Below are 20,259 nucleotides of genomic sequence, written 5' to 3'. Positions count from 1 at the left end.
CACCACATAAGAAAAAAAAAAAAGCCGGGAGAGGCGCTGTGGCTCAAGTGGTAGAGTGCTAGCCTTGAGCTGAAGAGCTGAGGGACAGCGCCCAGGCCAAGAGTTCAGGCCCCACTAACGGACCCCCCCCAAAAAAGAAATACACTCATTACCTTGCTCATGTACTTGTAACCCCTCTGTATGGTATTTTCACAATAATAGAATAGGGGAATTGACTCCTTTTCTTTTCATATCTTGATCATTTTGATCTCTACTATTCCTATTCTTTCCTTTTCCCACATCCTTAAGGTCATTTACTTTGACATTGGGAATATTCCTCTAATCCAAGTAACTCCCACCAACTCCAGATCCTGGTTAATAGACATGGGTAAATTTCCAGTTGTTATATGATTTAATGTGTGTAAAGGTCTTGTCTTGGAGATTAGAAATGAATATCATTAAGAAACAATAAATTCACTCTAGACTCTTGCCTAATGGCAAGACTCTTCCCAATTACTCCATAATGCTGTCAATTGCAGAAAATATATATTACAGAGTATTTTCTTCCAATTATCTTTATAATCTGAATCTACCACACATTTACATAAAACTTAGTATTACTTTAATCCCATAGTTAATGATAGAAGCTCCATTAATCCTGCAAATCTCTGATTTCAATTGAGGTAGATCAGAAAGTTTTATTTTCAAGAAACATCAGAGTAATTTGACTATCATCTCAATGTTGGTCCCATTTATACTTAAAAACAAGACCAAACCTGTTTTGGGATTGAGGTTGATCTACTAGATCTTTGTCAGCTTTGTCTTCTCATATTTAACTCCATAGAGTGGAATTGTACTTAATCCACTTAAAACATTCACCATAATATCCTATTAAAGTGTTATTTCACAATATTACTATGCTTTTGACAGAGTAAAATAGCACAGTTATTCACATCTGACCAAGTAACATATGTTCATATTTCAGAAATATATCCAATTAATTGTGGATTTATTCTTTCTGTACCACTTTACTTCATCTCATTTCTATGTGCTTATAAATTATTTTATTTTATTATTTTATGTTAGTTTATTAGTTGAGCTATCATAACTGAATTTCAATTATTTATTTCTACATATTTTCTTTACCAACCATGAACTCTTCCAAGTTAAAGATCCTGCCCCAAGTTTTCATGTATGTGACTAAGAAAATAATGAAATATTTTGTTCTTAACATTTACTATTGTGCTTTAAATCTAGAAAGTACATTCTAAGTATTAAAGGAGTTCATAAATGAAATAATAGACACTTTCACAATTAAGTTTATGTATCTTCTCTTACTTTACCATTTTCCAACTTTTCTGTTGTCTTCTAAAAGCATGTTTCTTCAGTCCAATAATCTGGGGTTAATCAAAGAACATAGTAGCAAAGCTAACATTAATCACACCACAAGTGTCTTTAGAAACACGCATTGATTTCAACAAAAAATAATTTAAACTATATTTTTACCTTACAAAATTTTGAAGAAAAAATAACCAAAATCCATATACCCTTGCCCCATACACATACATATAAAAGATGAGTGACCACTCATTTTGGAAAAATAGAAAATAAAAAAAAATTATAGCTTCTTTTACAAAATTTATAGACTATACAGAAATGTTTTAAATACATGGAAAACTATACAAAACTTAAACCATGAATTTGATTTTTCAACATAAAACTGTTTTTTCTCTTTGAAATAAAATCATTTTAAAGCCAATACTCCATCTATATGAAACTCAGTGAACTTGGTTGTTGTTTCTTGCACTTTTCTCCATAATACACAAAAAACATTAACATGCTCAAATTTGAAATAAAATTGTATCTATAAATTAATTATCACATCTTATTCTTCTTTCTTGCTATGTAAAAATAGTCTATAAATATGCATTCTCCTAAAGAAGAGCATAACTTAGAATAAGTGTTAGACTGAGGACTGGGAAATAACTTGTGAATATCTTAGATTTGGTGGTAAAAAAAATCTATATAACTTTTCTATAAGGTCTGGAAATTTTCACCCAATCATATGTGATTTAAGATCATGTTATGGAGATAAGATAAGCATGAAAGAATATCACACAAACACATATATACTAACCCAATTGTGTTATGTGTGTGTGAGAGAGAAAGAGAGAGAGAGAGAGAGAGAAGACATAGCTTTAAATAAATCATTGACAGAGGGTTGTTGTTGTTGTTGCAGGTCTTGGGGTTTGAACTCAGGATCTGTGCTTTTTCTATAACCTGTTTTACTAAAGGTTAGTGCTCTACCACTTAAGCCACAGCTCTATTTCTGGCTTTTTTGATGCTTAAATAGTTAGGACTCTTACCTACATTTCTACCCAAGCTGGCTTCCAACTGTGACACTCAAATCTCAGCCTCTTGAATTAGCATATTTATAGGTGTAAGCCAGCAGTCCCTGGCTTACAAGTTTTAGTTGGGAACCATTACTAAGAATTATGTTGATTCACCTTGGTTTATCAGGTTGATGGTCTAATGCTGTTATAGAATGGAACTTACCAGGCACCACAATCAACTGATGAGAAGTTATCAAAAGTGGCCAAGAAAGTCAGCACCAGTGAATCATGCTTGTAATTATAGAAACTCAGATCTTGAAAATCACATTTTGAAGTCAATGCAAGCAAATTAATCAATAAAAATCAATTTTAAATTAACTAGGATGAATCCAGGCTGCAGCTGTGGAGCACATGAAGGAGTATCACCAAGTAAGCCAATCAAGCATGAAGCCATGAGTTTAAACCTCAGTGCTGGGGGAGAGGGGGGTGGGGAAAAATGTCAAGTAGGAAGCCAGACTATTATCACTACAGAATTATAGTAAGTAACCAGAAATCTTTTGTTAGAAGGAATATATTTTATCATAAACCGATATAGACAATATCTTAGTCCATAAAGTCATCCTCAGTAAATTATTTCTTTTTAACAGATGCCTTCTGACACAAGGGAGCCAGAAACCCATAACCAAAAGATAATAGGAAGTTTTTCAGCACTTGAAAAATAGACAATATGTTTCTAAAAGTCCGCAAATTTAAGAAATCTAAAGGAAATGCAAGAATCCATTGAATTGACTCAAGTGGAACAACAGTACATGAAAACTGTGGCACAGGTGGATATTTATGACTTGATGTTTGAAATGGGAAAATATATGTCTTAAGTGTACTATGAAAAAAGAAAAAAGTTCTGAAAATTGGAAATAAGAAATTATGAAAGCAAAGATCAGTGCAAGTGAATATGAAAAACAAAAATAACTCTAGAACTCACTAGTTACACAAAAATAAAATATTTGCAAACTATATATTGAATCAAACATTTTATCTAAAATATTTCTAATAATAACAAAATGATAAGAGTAATACAATAAAACTAAATAGTAAACCCAATTAAAAATTAGGAAATAATTTGGGCAAACATTTCTCTAAAGAAGATATGCATATGATTAATACATACATGAGAATATGCTCATGATTATTCATCAAGAAAATTGAAATTATATATCATAAGATGAATAAAGTCAAAAAATCCATTAATAACTAAAGTTGAAGATGTAGATAAAACAAAACATCTATACATTTACACTAATAATGTAAAGTAGGATTGAAAAACCCCTTAGAAAACTTTGGCAGCCGGGTGCCGGTGGCTCATGCCTGTAATCCTCGCTACTCAGGAGGCTGAGATCTGAGGATCACTGTTCAAAGCCAGCCCGGGCAGGAAAGTCCGTGAGACTCTTGTCTCAAATAAACAACTAGAAAATCAGAAGTGGAGCTGTGGCTCAAGCGGTAGAGTACACGCCTTGAGCCGAAGAGCTGAGGGAGAGTGCCCAAGCCCAGAGTTCAAGCCCCATGACCGACCAATAAAAAAAATGTTTAGCAGTTTTCCATATAACTACTCATAGAATTGACAGTTGAAACAGAAATGTTATTTCTAAGGTAAATACCTGAAAAAATATAAAACCATTAGTTTGCTTAAAAAGTCAAATGACCATCAATTAATGAATAGATAAACAAATATGTCAGTAAATACAAATAACGTTCTGGACCTAAGAAGAAAGCAGAGATATGGGTTACAACATAAGTAAATGTTAGTAAATGTTACTCAGTTCTTATACCAAATGATGTGCACACTAATGAGGTTTTGCAAAAAATTGTATTAAGATGGGACTTAAATAACTAAAACAATTCGTATAATTAGAAAATAAAGTTTGAATACTTTTAATATGGATTCAGTAACCAATTATTACATGTAATTAACTTACAAGGTCTTGATGACAATAGATACCTAGATCAAAAGCAAAGATAAAAACTTAAGTATTAACCTTACAGAAAGGTATGAGATGGATTTTATCAAAGCGAAAACATAAACCAATGGAGAAAATTTATCTACAATCAACTGTCTTGCAATTATTGGATATTTGTGGTGCTTGAGAAGTCTGCTAGAATTTCAGGCTTAAAAATAACTTTTGCTGGGTAAAAATGTCTCATGTCTGTAATTATAGCTCCTAGGGAGGCTGAGGTCTGATAATCAAGGTTCAGTGCCAGCCCAGACAAGATATGATGCTCTCACCTCCAATTAACTACTAAAAAGCCAAAAGGAGAGCTGCAGCTCACATGGAAGAGCAACAAAACTTTGAGCAAAAAAAAGCTCAAGGACATCTCTCTGTCTCAGTCTCTGCCTCTGTCTCTCTCTGTCTCTCTCTCTCTCACACACACACACACACACCTCCTCTCCCTCTCTCTCTACTCTCTGTCACTCTCTCTCTACACCCCTACACACACACACACACACACACACACACACACACACACACACCCTTATACTGACTAATTAACTAATGTAAAATATAGCTCCACAACATCTCAACAGTTCAGCACTGAAGCTATGAAAATTCCCTTTTTTGGAACCAAAATTTTTTCTCTGAAAAACATCTAAAGACAAAAAAATCTAGGGTAAGGAAAATGTCTATATTGCATAATATATATATATGTGTTAAAACACTTGTTTCTATAATGTACTAACATATATTTTATAGTGTTTAAAAATACTTAGATATTAAAACCGGCAGATAAATGCATTCAAAGATAATTGACAAAACTAGTCAATAAGAAACTGTGAACTAAATCTATAATGAAAAATTATTACACAGCAATTACATACCAATAGTCACAACTTTAGAAAAAGAAAGTAAAGGAGAGAGATTGAGAGATTGAGAAAGGGGGTTGGGCATGATGCTGATAGGGATATAGTAAATCTAACTTTCTCATATAGCCCTTTTGGATATGTAAAATGCAGATTTTTTAGAAAATAGATACCTTAGAAGCTTCATTTATGGAGAAGTATAAATTTTCTATACAATTCAGAAATTCTTGTTTTGGGCACTAATAACACAGAGTTGTTCATACATGAACTTATGCAAACATGGTTATGGAATTTTTACTTATCACAACTAAAGCTAGAAAAAAAACAAGATATATATCAATCATTGAATGTTAACAAATTGTTATATTTATTCTATGAAATATGGTAATAATATGAGTAAGTGACTGACACATAAGAACATAGAACAAATTTGAGTGAATGAAGCCAATCTTAAAAGTCACATGCTGTACACAATTTATATAGTCTTCATTAAATGAAAACAAATACATACAGGAAATCAAAATCTTCAGAGATGTTTGTTTGAATCACACCTTGAGATTCCCCAAAAATGAGTAAATAGTAGTTGACTGATCAAGTGATTTGAAGGCCAAGACCAGTGTGAAAATGTAGCAATATTTCTTTTGCACACATTTCTTTCATAAGTATGTCTTGCTAGATGTTTTGAAAAACTGGTGAGCTTGTGAAAGGTGGTCAAATCAACAATGTCACCACAATTGACCTTTATGTTAGGAGGGTTGCCTGAAGAAATCTCTGAACTGTCAACACTGCCTGAAATTATCTCAACTCAAGATAACTTTAGTTTCTAAGTGGATAGTCTCATGTTATGGAGGCTCCTATTCAGTGACTGAAATAGGATAATTTTAAGAGAGTGAAATGATACTCTTTCCTTTTGGTGCCTCTGAGACTATATCCTGACTCAGATTCTCTCAGGTATGTTCTGCTTTGAACTCAACCTTTCTCTCCTGCATATTCTACTTCCTCCCCTTTTCTCTTACATTATTGATGGAAAGACCCTTCTCCCTCCTTAACTATGCCCATGTTGACCTCCAATTAAAAGTTTCTGCATCTGGGAAATAGACAAAGATAATTGAAGAAGTACTTCAATTAGTTAAAGCAAAATGGAAGGTGTTGTATTAACTAATATAAGGCAGAAACCATAAATACTGTATTTTCTCCTTCATATGTGTAAACTAGTTTTACTGCCTACATAAATCAGCCTAAAAAGTGAATCTAGTATAAGATTCTAGTATAAGAATTGGAATACTTCAAAAAATAATACAACACTGGTATAAAATTAACAGTACAAATAAAATATTTCATTGTGTTTATATTTGTATGTGTGTTTCCAGAGTAAAATTGTGATCAAAATATGCTTTCTTGTAGCTTATGATTCTTATAGTTTCCCTAGTACTGGAGTTAGTCAAATATATCATCTATCTATCTACCTATCTATCTATCTATCTATCTATCTATCTATCTATCTATCTATCTATCTATCTATCTATCTATCTATCTATCTACCTTTCTGTCTGTCTGTCTGTCTGTCTGTCTGTCTAATAAGGATTACCATAAATAAGAAACCAAGATTTTAAAAAATTGTTCAAACCCATTAATGAAAGAATGTATATATATTTATATATATATATATGGGAGTTTACAGACTTTCTTTGGATATACACTGACATGAATGTGAGTATTAAATTTGAAGAACTACCGTACTTTTTAATTTTTGTTTATAGGTTTTATGTCTAGAACCTTTGTTTGAAGAGTGATATGTCTCTTCTCTTCCATTTATGCAGGTTATTGAACTAACTTTAACTCTATTACTGGAGACTATCTTTGCTTTAACACCTCTACACATCATCACAAAAAAATAAGCAATTATTCAGCCATTGCACGGAACTATTTTATATATCTTTCTCTAAATGTACCTCTATAGATGAATTTTATGGATATATCTAGCTCTTGCTTTGTGTTTAGGGTTTTGTTGATTTTGTTTTCACTTAAACTAAAGGCAACAGGATTTCTCAGAAGCACCATTCTTTTCTTATTATTTAAAATTTTATTGTAGTGATTAATGTATGTTAATTGTAGAAATTAATTGAATCCACAATGACATTTTCCACACAGGCATATATTTTGTGCTAATGATCATGTCTATCCACCATTCTTTTACCCTTTCTTCCCACTTTGTGCTACTCATCACAGCCTCCTTACCAATCCCTAGTGGTTACTCTTTTTCTTCTATTCATGAGACTTTTTTTTCCACAAAGAAGAGAAAATGCATTCTAGACTTTCCTTCCTGTGTCTGGTTTGTTTAAGATAATATATTATTCAGCTCTGTTCATTTTCCTGCAAATGATAGGCATTTGTTCCTCTGTGTGCCTGAGTCATTGCCTTGTATATATGCACAATAATTTCTTTATCCATTCATCTGTTGATGGGAATTTTGGCTGATTGCATATCTTTGCAATTATAAGTATGGGAATGAAGTTATAACTCTGTATGTTGAGTTCAATTTATACTTTTAGCTATAGTTTTTGAGGAATATCCACAATGTTTTCCATTGTGTCTGCATTAATTTACAATCTCAGTAGTGTGTAGAGTCCTCGAATTTTAAATAGACTATTACCATCACAAACACTCCTTTATTTTCACCTCCATTTTTCTCTTTTTAAGCAAACTTTGGAGAACTTTCTCTGAAGAAGTATTTTTTGCTTTTCCATTAATAATGTATGTATTTCTAGCCATTACATAATTGCTCTTATTCAATGTTGTATTTTGCCTTATGTATTCTTATTTACTTGATGTTTTACCAAAAAAAATTGTAATAACTAAAATTACAGGATGTAACAATTATTCAACAATTGTGAGTATTGGCTTTATCCTAGTGAATTATTTTCCTAACGTTATGCTAGTTATAAAATACCCAAACATGTACACACACACACACACACACACACATATATGTATAGTTTGCTTCATAAACCACGTTGTAAATTTCCATCTCAGGGTTCTTTTAGCATTTCATGATTAGAACTATTTCTCTGAAAATTTTCTCTAAAATTATTTTGTTTGAATTTATCATTAATTTATTTAATATCAAACTGTTATGTGGAATGCTCCATCCATAGATAGTCAGTGCCTTACTATTTTCATTCATTGGTTGATATTGTACTTCTTAGCTTTTTTACTTTCACTAATAATAAAATAACAGTTCATAATGAAAAATTTAATACACATTCAAAAGCAAATGTATTTACAAAATTTGGGGAGATACTGAAAATTTTGTCCACTACAAATACAATCTAGTAACTGTATGATTATTTTAGTGTTTAATTTCCATAATAAACTCATTTATTTTGTACATATATACATATACATATCTTAATATAATAATACTTTCAAGTTTCAGAAATGTAGACAATAGGTTTCTGTTGCTAATTGATGCTTTTTCAAGAGGTTACACAATATTTGCTATGAAATACTTAGTAAAGAAATATAAAAGAGAAGGAAAATGTTTTATTTTGAGTGAGATGCACCCTGGAGATTTAAATGCCTTTCTTGCAACTAGCTACTTACAAGAATTATATAAAAAAGTGAGACTTCAGAAATGGCTTAAATTCAAGAAAAATACCTACCAAATTATAAAAAAAGAAGTTGAAAAGCAAAACATATTATACAAATATGTGTAAGAATGAAATGTATTTTTGTTCACTAAATTTTACTTGTAATTTTTTCTGGCTTTGAGGTAGATGTGCATCTTTGTATGTAGGTACATGCTGTTTTCTTCTTTCTGTATTTTAATGCACTGTAAAATTATATAAGAATTTATTATGTCACTTCTCAACTAATGTTCCATATAGAATATGGATTAAATATTGAATGAAGCATAGCACAAACTACTTTATAAAAATGCATAAGATAATTTTGATGCAGTTGTTGATAATGATACTCACTTGTGCTTGTCAGAAACAAATCCTACTTCTTGTACATTTACTGTTCTCATCAAGACACAAAATCCTTAAAATAACTACACAGGGTCATGATGCAAAGTACTTAGTATGATTATTACCATTGTGAACTCTGTGCCAGTCTGGGAATTTCAATCTACTTCAACTGTGGTTGCCATGGCAAGTAATTGTGAATATTCTTTTTCATATTAAATGGAAAAGAAGTTAAACAATGTGAACGAGTACATAAAAATGACATTTAAGTTCTGGGGGCTTGAAAGCATTGTTTGAATAAGCATTGATTCACTAAATTATTTTAACTAAAATTTTCTCCTTCCACCTTAAAAGGTGCGAGTAGTATTCAATTTCCCTATTTAGGTAGTAACAGTAGAAGTGAGAAAAAACAGAGAAGATAAAGCTACCCTTCACTAATCTCTAGCTTCATTTCAATAACACAATACCTGGATAAAAGAGCAGAAGCAGAGACAACTAAAGACCCAGGGTCACAACATATGATGTTGCTTTCAAAATTTGTTTCTTGATATGACTCATGTTTGTAAACATTTTCTGATAGTCACTTTCAACATTCTTTTTGAGGCATAGTTCAACCCTCATCCACCAGCCATTCTCAATTCAGTACATCAAAGAGCTTCCAGATTGCAACTGTTAAAATCTCTTAGTTGTCTTCGTGGTGCCAATTATTTAGGCATAAGGCATGGCAATGTTCTAGAATGAAAATAGCTTTCTATTATTAGTGAACAAAACATAGGTGATGCATAATGAATGACAGAAAGATCCTTCAGCAGACTGTAAATCTTTAATTATAAAAGCAGGATTGAAGAACAATTTGGTTTTCCTTTTCAATCAGAACGCCATCAGTAAATATCCTTAATGTTTTATTCAATATCAACAAGTCCTTTCTTATTTATTCAAATAGTAGTTATTTATCTGATTTCTCAAGTTAACAAATTCACTGCCTATAGGCAATTGAGAGGCAAAGTAAATATCACTAAAGCAGAAAACAGGGACCCTCACAGCTGCAGTGGCTCATGCTTGCTATCCTAGCTTTCTGGGAGAGAAGATAGGCAATATTGTGGTGTGAGGCCAGCTCCAGCAAAATGGTGTTAGTAAGAGCGCCAGCACAGTCACTAAGCAATGTGTGTAATCATTCCTTATGATGCCAGACACATGGGAAGCAGGAAAGAAATATTGCTGTGGTCAGCCCTGGGCAAAATCTTAATATCCTACTTTAAAAATAATTAAAACAAAAATAAGGGTTGAGAGTGTAATTCAGGCGGTAGAGTAACTGCTTAGCAAGCACATGGCTCTAAGTTCACAAATATCAGTACTGCCAAAGAAAGGAAGGAATGATAGGATAGAAGGAAAGAAGGAAGGAATGAAAGAAAGACAAAAGTAAAAGAAGGATGTAATGTTTGCAAGAAGCTGTAGAACAAGTAGCTAATATAAAGTCGTTCCTACTTTTTTTTTGTTTTTGACGAGTTTGAAAGCAAAACATAACACATTTTAGCTATCAAGATTACTATGGTGTTTAAATTTTGATAACACTAATGAGTTGTGTAATTAAATGGGTAATGGCTCCTCTTTTTTTGTTTGTTTGGTTTGGTTTGGTTTTGGTTTTGGTGGTCCTAAGGCTTGGAATCAGGGCCTGTGTACTATCCCTAAGCTGTTTTGCTCAATATGGATCCAATTAAATGAATGAAAGAAAAGGAGGGAGAAAAACAGGGTGGCTATCTTGAAAATCACACTTCAGTATGAAATTAAAATGCTAACAGTAAACTGCATCATATGTCTCTCTTTCTCCTTTCTCTTAGTTTCTATCTTTTTCCTTTGCTTTTCTCCTGCTCTGGCTCTGCCTCCTTCTTTCCTTCCCTGCCTCCCTTCTCCTCTCCATTTCTCTTCTTTCTTTTACCCTTCTATCTCCCCTTCTTCTGCTCTTCCCTTTCCTTTTCTTCTTTCTTTTTTCATTCCCACATTATTTCCTAGAAATCATATATTCCTTGAATTTCTGAATGTCAACCTTCTGAATGCTCACCTTCTTTTCTCATAGTCTTTGGGATGAGTAGAGAGGTATGGCACATCACCATCTTACAGTGACAGTGACTAATAAAGCACATATTTAGTTAGGGAGAAATGCTCAAAGGCCTATCACTTTCTTTTTTTCTTTTCTTTTTTCTTTTTTTTTTGTTCCAGTCATGGGCCTGAACTCTGGCCCTTGGCGCTGTCCCTTAGCTCTTCAGCTCAAGGCTAACACTCTTCCACTTGAGCCACAGCACCACTCCCATTTTTTCTTTCCTGCTTATGTGGTACTGAGGAATCGAACCCAGTGCCTCATGCATGCAAGGCAAGTGCTCTACCACCGAGCCACCTTCCCAACCCAGGCCTATCACTTTCTGAAAGCTGATTTACACTCTCCTAGTAGACTAGCTTCATCAGTAAAACATATATATATATATTTCCTGTTTTCTAGATATCACAATTATAATATAATTGAATCCCTATTATGAAAGGCAGATGGAAAATAATCCCATATCAATTCCCTCAAGCCTGAGTAATTGTTATCAAAAGATTTTACAACATGTGCTTCTCTTCATATTTAAGATGTCTAAAATTACTCTTACTTTCTCTAAGAGTTCTGGTCATATGTAAATAAGTCCTCTAATGGTTGTAGTCATGTATAAATATGCTAAGAATAGTGCTCATAAATGTTATATTTTGGTCATCCTGGGCTTCAATCTCCTCTCCTCTTGTTTGTTTGGTAGATGCTTTAAGTTCTAAACAAAATCTTTAGCTCTACTTTCTGCTATTTAGCTTTGAGAGAGGGTCTCACATTTTGCCTTGAAACTTCTGGGCATTATCCACATGTTAGTCTTTTCTATAGTTAAGATAACATTCATAGGGTGGGTGGGAGGTGGGGGGAAGGGGAGTGTAGTTGAGGTGGGAGGGAAGGGATGGTAGGGGAAAAGTAAAGGAGGAGGTAACACTGATTGATAAGAAGTGTATTCATTACCTTACTTGTGTAACTGTAACCCCTCTGTACAGTATTTTCACAATAAAAAACTTATTTTTAAAAAAATGATAACAGTCATATACCACCACATCCTAAAGGTAAAAGGAATTTCCATTTGAAATTATTTTTTGCCCTCTTAGAACTTGACACATGCTCCAGATGTAGTGGTACATGTCTATATTCTTAGCTGCTTTGGAAGTAGATATCAGATTCCAGTCTTGGCAAAAGTTAAGTAACTAATCTTATATTTAATAAAGCCAGACACAATGCTTCATTTCTTTTTTTTTTTTTTTTTTTGTCTGCTGTGGGACTTAGACTCTGGGCCTGGGCGCTTTCCTTCAGCTTGTCAGCTCAAGGCAAGCGCTCTACCACTTGAGCTACAGCGCCACTTCCGGTTTTCTAGTGGTTTATTGGAGAGAGGAGTCTCACAGTCTTTCCTGTCTGGGCTGGCTTTGAACCCCGATCCTCAGATCTCAGCCTCCTGAGTAGCTAGAATTATAGGCATGAGCCACCAGCGCCTGGCACAACGCTTCATTTATTCTCAGCTCCATTGGAAACTGCAGGTGGGAAGATCGTTATTCAAGCCTACCTCATGAGAGTAAAATAAAATTCTAAGCTCCACTTGAAAAATAACTTAAACATAAAATGGGCTGGGAATGTGGCTCAAGTGGTACAATGTCTACTTCCCAATCACAAGGTCCTAAAATCTAACTCCTATAGAAAAAGACAAATGGATAAATAAGTAGTCACTACTAGGGTAAAAATCTTAATCAATATTAGAAAGAGACAAGAAAATATACAAGTGTTTCAAGATAAAATTTTAACTGTGCCATAATAATTTCAATCTGCCCAACATACTATGACATCCTTCAACTGGCTTCTCCACAGTACCTGGAATTTTAGTTGATATGTGAGTTCTTGATCCTTCAAAGTTTTAGAAAACTTTATTCTATGTTCAAAACATAAAACCTGCCTTTTGAAGGAACATAGGAATTTTTACTGCAAGCATATTAACTCATGTGGATAAAAAATTACAAAATTGAACATCTTATTTTTAAAATATCACATAAAGGAAGTATTTGTAACACTTATTCATAGCCAAACATTTCTCAGTAGGCTAGAATTGGATTTGTATGTAACTACATGCACACTTACAACCTTTCCAAACACATGCTTTTTATGTTATTGAATTTCTTAAAGTGGTAAAAAAAATCTTCTTTATTTTAAAGAATAGAACAACAAAAGAAAATATTGGCTTTGACAGACATTTTTAATGAAATTTTATCTTCAAGCTGTAACATAAGTGAACTATTCCAGGAAAAGGGTGACATGTACATAGTATCACTCATAGATACTTTTTTAAAATATTGATCTTACAGGAGTGAAGAATGGAATAGGTGTGCACATCAGTAGATCATATTCCTCTCAGAATTTTCTATTCTGAAAAAGTTCATATTCTAGCTATCAATTAAAAATGAAATTGAAATAGCACTTTTCTTGGATCCACTAAATCTTTACAAATATCAATCATTTTTATCCTTTGGGAAATTTCGCCTAGAATTTTACTTAATGTTTCTTCTTTTATAAAGATTTACCATCAAAATTCATTTTCAAAAAGAGAAAACAAGAAAAAAAATCACTGATTTAGTGACCATTTGAAGGCCATGATAGACTTCAAAGGTCAATTTGTTGAATCACAGTCTAGTGCTTTTGCTGTGCACATAAATAAGCTGGACGTTTCACTGCAGCCTATTTCAATCAGGAGTTGCTTTGTGAATAATCAAAAAATACTTCACAAATACTTCTAAGTTCCACTTTCCTAATCCAAAGGTGTGATAGAGTGCAGTCAACCATGGTGATTCAACTTGGAGCAGTTATTATCAGAAAACATGATGGTTGGCTGCAAGGTGCTGAAACTTGACAGGAATCAAGGATTCTACCAATGTAATATGCACTTTATCATTTGTGTTTTCTCAAAGGGATAATTCACTCTGCAGTTGCAACTCTAATGTTAAAGGCTTTATGGCAAGTGCATGAAAACAAAACAGCGACTATTTCCCAAATGTTTGCTCTATATTATGATATTACCCTTCCCCAATCCCACCCTATTTAAATGGCCCATGGATCTTCATGACTAAATAAAGCCATATTAAATAGACTTCTTCCTCAGCATTTGAGGGTCACCTGTATGTGCACAACGGATATAATGTTGTTTGGTAAAGAAATGAGATCACTGAATATTCAATATATGAAGAAAAGTGATGTAACCTATTATTGATGTTGAGGTCCTATATTTTCATATTAAAACTCGGTTTCTTTTTCTTTATAGATATTGAGTTTTTATTATCACTTATATGAAAGAACTTTAAAACACACACATCCACTCAGAGGACATTTCCACTGTGAAACTGCCAATCTTGAAGAAACTTGGAGAGGATATTGAGTATTACATGCAAATGATAGAATCAAAACTCTGCTAAGGAATTCTGTTTTTTTCTGAGAATCTGAAGCATCCACAGTTAAGGATGATTGCCAACACAGAAGTACAAAACTCCATGCAATTGTACAGATTTGAACTTGTAAAATATCCATTTAATTTTGTTCTCTGTATGGAGATTAAGTGTTCTTGGTTAAGAGAACAGTAGATAACACATAGATTAAGACAATAACTTCCTAAAAGAAGATGGAAGTAGACCAATGCTACAAGCAAACTGTAAATTATGTTTCTTTTAGAGTTGAAGTTCTCCCTCTATTACCCACCCTCCCCTGAATACTGTGCTTTTACTGACTCACCCTTCTAAATACTGAGGTTAAAGGCATGACCACAGTTCCTGACCTATCAGTATTGTACACTTGAGAAAAAATTGATGACAGTCAACAGTCAACAAGACTTTTTAACTTACTGTATTGAAGAAAGAACAGATCTTCTAAAGATATTTCTTGCAACCATTAGTAGGTTCAGTAACATTTTGATGTGTAGAACTTAATTTAAGGATGAATTTTAAGCCACATAATATGATAATATGAGAAAACAGGAAAATATTTTAAATTAAGTAAACCTATAAGTAATTTACCTAGACAATAAAATGACAATAGATTCCAAAGGTATGTTTGTTTTGTATTTTTTCCTATAGTACCACTATTAGTCTCTTAAGTTAATTATTATATTCAGCTATTTCTCTCTAGGCTACTGCTCTTTCTTCATAAATTAGAAAGTTGTAATATATAATGTCCATTCATATTACCCCTAATCATTAAGTTTCTACTTTAAAGCCCATATAGGAAAAAAATATACATTCTTATGTGAAAGTAATGATTCTCATTAATTTATAAACCATATTTGCCCTTACGCCTCCATTGCTATCAGGACAGGAATAATAGCATGATTAGAGAGAAACAGGCAAAAATAGAGAGAGGAAATATGAAGAAAGGAAATGAAAATATAAAGGAAATAACTGAATTAGGTTGCAGAAATATCAAAGAAGGTAATTGGAAAAAATCAGTTGTTTGATATATCATTTATTTATTATTTACATACTTTTCTTAATCTTTGTAATTTATGTTTCAATGAATATTCAGTGATAGTATTAATCTACACTTTTATATATTTACCATGTTCACCTGACATTAATATTTTGCTATGTTTTAAGTCATTCGTCCCTTCTATGTTCTTTCATCAACCAGGTTAATACAGTTCTCTTCTTTTGATAAGTAGAAAGAAATAAAAAAAGGCTAGTGTCTTAGTAGATGTTAAGAAGTGACTCAAAAATGAGCAGATGTATACTATAGAAGGTAAGTGAATTCATAGAAATTAAATATAAATTCATGTTGCCAACATTACTGAAAGCTAGATTATAAAGTATGATAGAGCACAAAGACCAGAGCATCTAATGTAAGCTACTCTCTCTAATTAAGAAGAGAATCATAAGATAATTAGTGTTATAAGGAATTCTCCCATGCTGTACATTGAAGTATTCTTTCTTAAACTTAGTGGATAATTGATTTCCAATTTATTTTTAAATTGGAATAATAAATAAATTCCAAGTTTATTTTTATTAGAAGTAGAATTTTTAGTTGGATAAAGTAGATATTATAATTTATCCCAACCGAGGACACTATTGAGAGTACCAAGAAAAATCATTTAAGAAAAGTATTTATATGCATTCACACACTACAGTGTGTGTATATAAATACAATTTATTTAAAAAGACAAGGATATCCTACATTGTCCCTTAAATATTCCTTCAATATTCAAATTGTAAAAAAGAATTAAACATTGGATTTTGCCCACTGAAAACCTCTATCTTTTCAGCCCAGTCCAAAAATATGGACATATGAACTTATGCTAGATTCAAAATTCATCAATATTTGTTTTTCTTTCTTTATTTCTTGAAAATAATAACCAAAGATTTATAATATGTAATCTGTCTTCTTACTTAAGACACACCAAATATTATCTCCAACCTGGATGCTTCAATTAATAAAACAATTGGCTTCTTCCCACTTTTACCTGTTATCTGTATTCTTCTCAATATTTTTCACTTTCCACTTCATGAAGTTTCCATTAGAACCATGGCATTCAATCTGTCTAGGGTCTTATAGAACAACACTGATACATTACTTGCAGCAAAATCATTAGAAGCTTCATTTTTTATTCTAAAATAAAATTATTCCATATGAAAAGTTTGAGAAACTCTTAAAACAACATAAATAAGAATTTCTATAGCTAAATTTTCTTAGAACACCTTAATTACACATTCACAAATTCTTAATCAAAATGTTTGAAGTTTCATATAAATAGTATTAATCTATTACTAGTGTCTCTGCCTATACTATGTCTTTGAAACTTCTGTGCTTGGTACCAGTGCTTTTCTCCACTATATGGCAAAGGAGAGAAAAGTGTCACAGGAAGGGCTGGGGAGGCCAAGGCTATAGAAGCATGTAGTATATAGATAGAAGGAAAAAATGAGCCCTCTTCAAGAAATATGAAAAAGAACAAATGAAACAACACTAGAAAATGTATTGGTAGGTTAAGCTTTTACTTACAGAGATATTCACCTAGGTCACTGTATTTTGCATATTTATAAAAGATAAATATCATGTTGCCTAGACTAATATTAGTAAAGTTCTCCTCAAATATAGGCTTAAATATAGCTTTTGTTTAAAGAAGTAAATGAATGAATTATGCATTTATAGAATATTAAGCATTAGAAAAATTATGGGCTTGATTTAAGGACTCTCATTGATATATGTATATAAATACACTGTATAGAGTACATATGCTATATATTACTATATTTATTCTATATATCATAAGGTATTTACGGTATTGTACTATATGTAAAATAGTATACCTGTATATATTATATGTACATATTATATATTATTCATATGTTGCACATTATATATTATATACAGTGAATACATATTTATTTATTACATAATTATTTATATTTCATATAACATCATGGGATATAACATGTTTATACTAAATATATATATTATTCACATGTATTCAATATTTTTCATAGACACAATACATGAAAAAGAAATAAATGAAAAAAAACTAGTTGATAGAAATTATGTATCTAGAAAAAAGGAAATTAAAGCTTTAGCGCTCATGTAAACTTTTGTTACTTTTTAAATTTTGTATTAGAATATTTTAGTACTTACCATATAGAATTGTGTTAAAGCTTCTTTTTCTGTGCTGTTATGATTTCAGGGAATATATTTTAATTCATCATCAAAGAATATTTTATCTTCTGAGATTAAAAAGGGCATGAAATAGATACTATTCCTGTCTGGCTCTCCTAAATTTAGCTTTTTTTCTACTAAATGATTAAAAATAACTTTAAATAACAACGAAGTATCCAGTAATTCATCTTTCTAAAATGACAAGGTTCTTTAAAGCTAAATTGCTTTTAGTAATAGTCTCGATTACAAATTAACTTTGATTTGTTGCTGTTCTTGTCTTTGGCATTTGACTAGAATGAATAACTGGTCTATAAATTCCAGTCTTAAACCTACATCTGGCAATTCATTAAGAATCATCTTTGAGAGACACAGGAAAACATAAAAGGAAACAAGAATAATTCTTCCATGTGAAGCTGCCTTAATTAGAAAAGCAAAGTTCAAAAACAAATTATCCTTTTCATATTTTAACTGAAAAGTGATTTAAAATTAAAATGAGTGAATTCAAAATTGTGTCTTTTTAAGACAAAAATAAAAGAGCTCCTTTTCAAAAAGACATACTAATGGGAAAGAAGTTCTCATGATAAACAGGTGTGTTTTGTTTGGGGATAGAAAAAGGTTCATGATGTTAGGCACATGCCAATGGCCCTCTGTATCACTGAGTGATATCTCCAACTCTTTAACAAGTGTTTTAGTATTTAAACTCTAAAACTTTTTGGAATACAACCAATCATCATTTGACCTTTAAGCATACCATAGGACAGGGAGAGAGGGTGAGAAATTAAATGTGGCTTTAGTCTGAGATAGAATAAAAATAGTTGGATGCCAAATGAGTTTTAATTTCACAATGGAAAGTTTCTCTGTCAAAATAAAACTTGTTCTGTGAACTGCACAGGGCTACTTTTATTGATCTTTATTTATGAGTGTCCTTATTTCAATGTTTTTTAACATTTATCTTTAAAACATTTTTAAAATATGTAGTATGAGGATATGTGAAATTATTTAGAGTCTGTAGAATAGGTCAAGTCCATCTATAATTTAGTGATACAAAAAAACATAAAAATCATCAATTTTCTCACATCCATGTTGAATTTGTTTAATAGAAGCAGTATTGTTAGAGTTTTGCAGAGATTTCTAAGAAATTTGTCTTGAGTAGTGATGCTACATTTCTTCATTAACTTTATCTCAAGTATAATTCTTAAGTCTATGTCTATGTGGAAGCCTGATGTCCACTTTTAACAACTGAGCTTTGGTATCAGGTCAACCTTTTCCAAGACCCGTTTGTCATCTCCCTTTCATTCATGAAGAAAGTCAATATTAGAATAACTGAAGAAAGGTTACCATACCTCATCTCTTCTGTCTCTCCAGTCAATCAAAGTATTTACTGTATGGAATCTGAATGTACAAGTGTTTAAGTCAAACTTTCATTTGCTTTCTGAAAAATAACAATTTCAGTGAAGAAAATATGATGTTCTAACATCAATTCCTAACTATAAATGAATCCTACTTTTCTGGATATTAACTGATTTTTATATTAGCCAATTAAATTCTTGCAAACTTTTCATAAGAAGAGACACTACTCTTAATATTTCCCTCTTAAAGATAATAATTCTGTTATCATTTATATTGCAATTGCACATGAATAGAATGCATGATGTAATATGTTTAATATCATACTTAAGTTTGATGACAGTCCTGATTCTTTTTTTGATTTCACATTTTTTTATTGTGAAAATACAGTACAGAGGGGTTACAATTACATGAGCAAGGTGATGAGTTCATTTCTTGTCAAGCATTGTTGCCTCCTCCTTAGTTCCCCTTTCCATTCTTTCCCATCCCCCGTGCCAAAGTTGTAAAGCCCGTTTGTCAACATAACGTCTTATACATCTCATTGTTGCAATGGGTCCACCTGTATCCCTATTTAAACAATTTGTTTTTGCCCTTCCCCTCCACAAATTATGCCAACATTAAATACAGTGAAAACGGGTTATACCATGGGGGAGTGACATACAAAGCAACAAAGAAATGTCTTATAAATATGTTAGAAACAATAGCAGAAAGAAAAACCATTTGAGTCCTTATCTTGGGATTCATTTCACCTAGCATCAACTTATCTGACCCTTTCTGCTTGTCTCAGACATATACTAGGGAAATCATGGGACCTATATTTCTTTGGACCTGGCTTACTTCACTGAATATAATTTTTTCCAAGTCTTTCCCATGTTTATTGCAGTATTGTTTACCATAGCTATGTAACCAACCCAGATACTCCTCAGTAGATGAATGGATCAAGAGAATGTGGTATATATACACAATGGAATTCTATGCCTCCTGAGTCTTAATCATGAAAATTTCTCTCTCCTAAGCTCATACATTATTTTATGGCTTCAATTTTTTTAG

Source organism: Dipodomys ordii, unplaced genomic scaffold (assembly GCF_000151885.1).
Source record: "Dipodomys ordii isolate 6190 unplaced genomic scaffold, Dord_2.0 Scaffold59, whole genome shotgun sequence".
Taxonomy (NCBI): domain Eukaryota; kingdom Metazoa; phylum Chordata; class Mammalia; order Rodentia; family Heteromyidae; genus Dipodomys; species Dipodomys ordii.
This window is presented reverse-complemented; position numbering follows the sequence as displayed.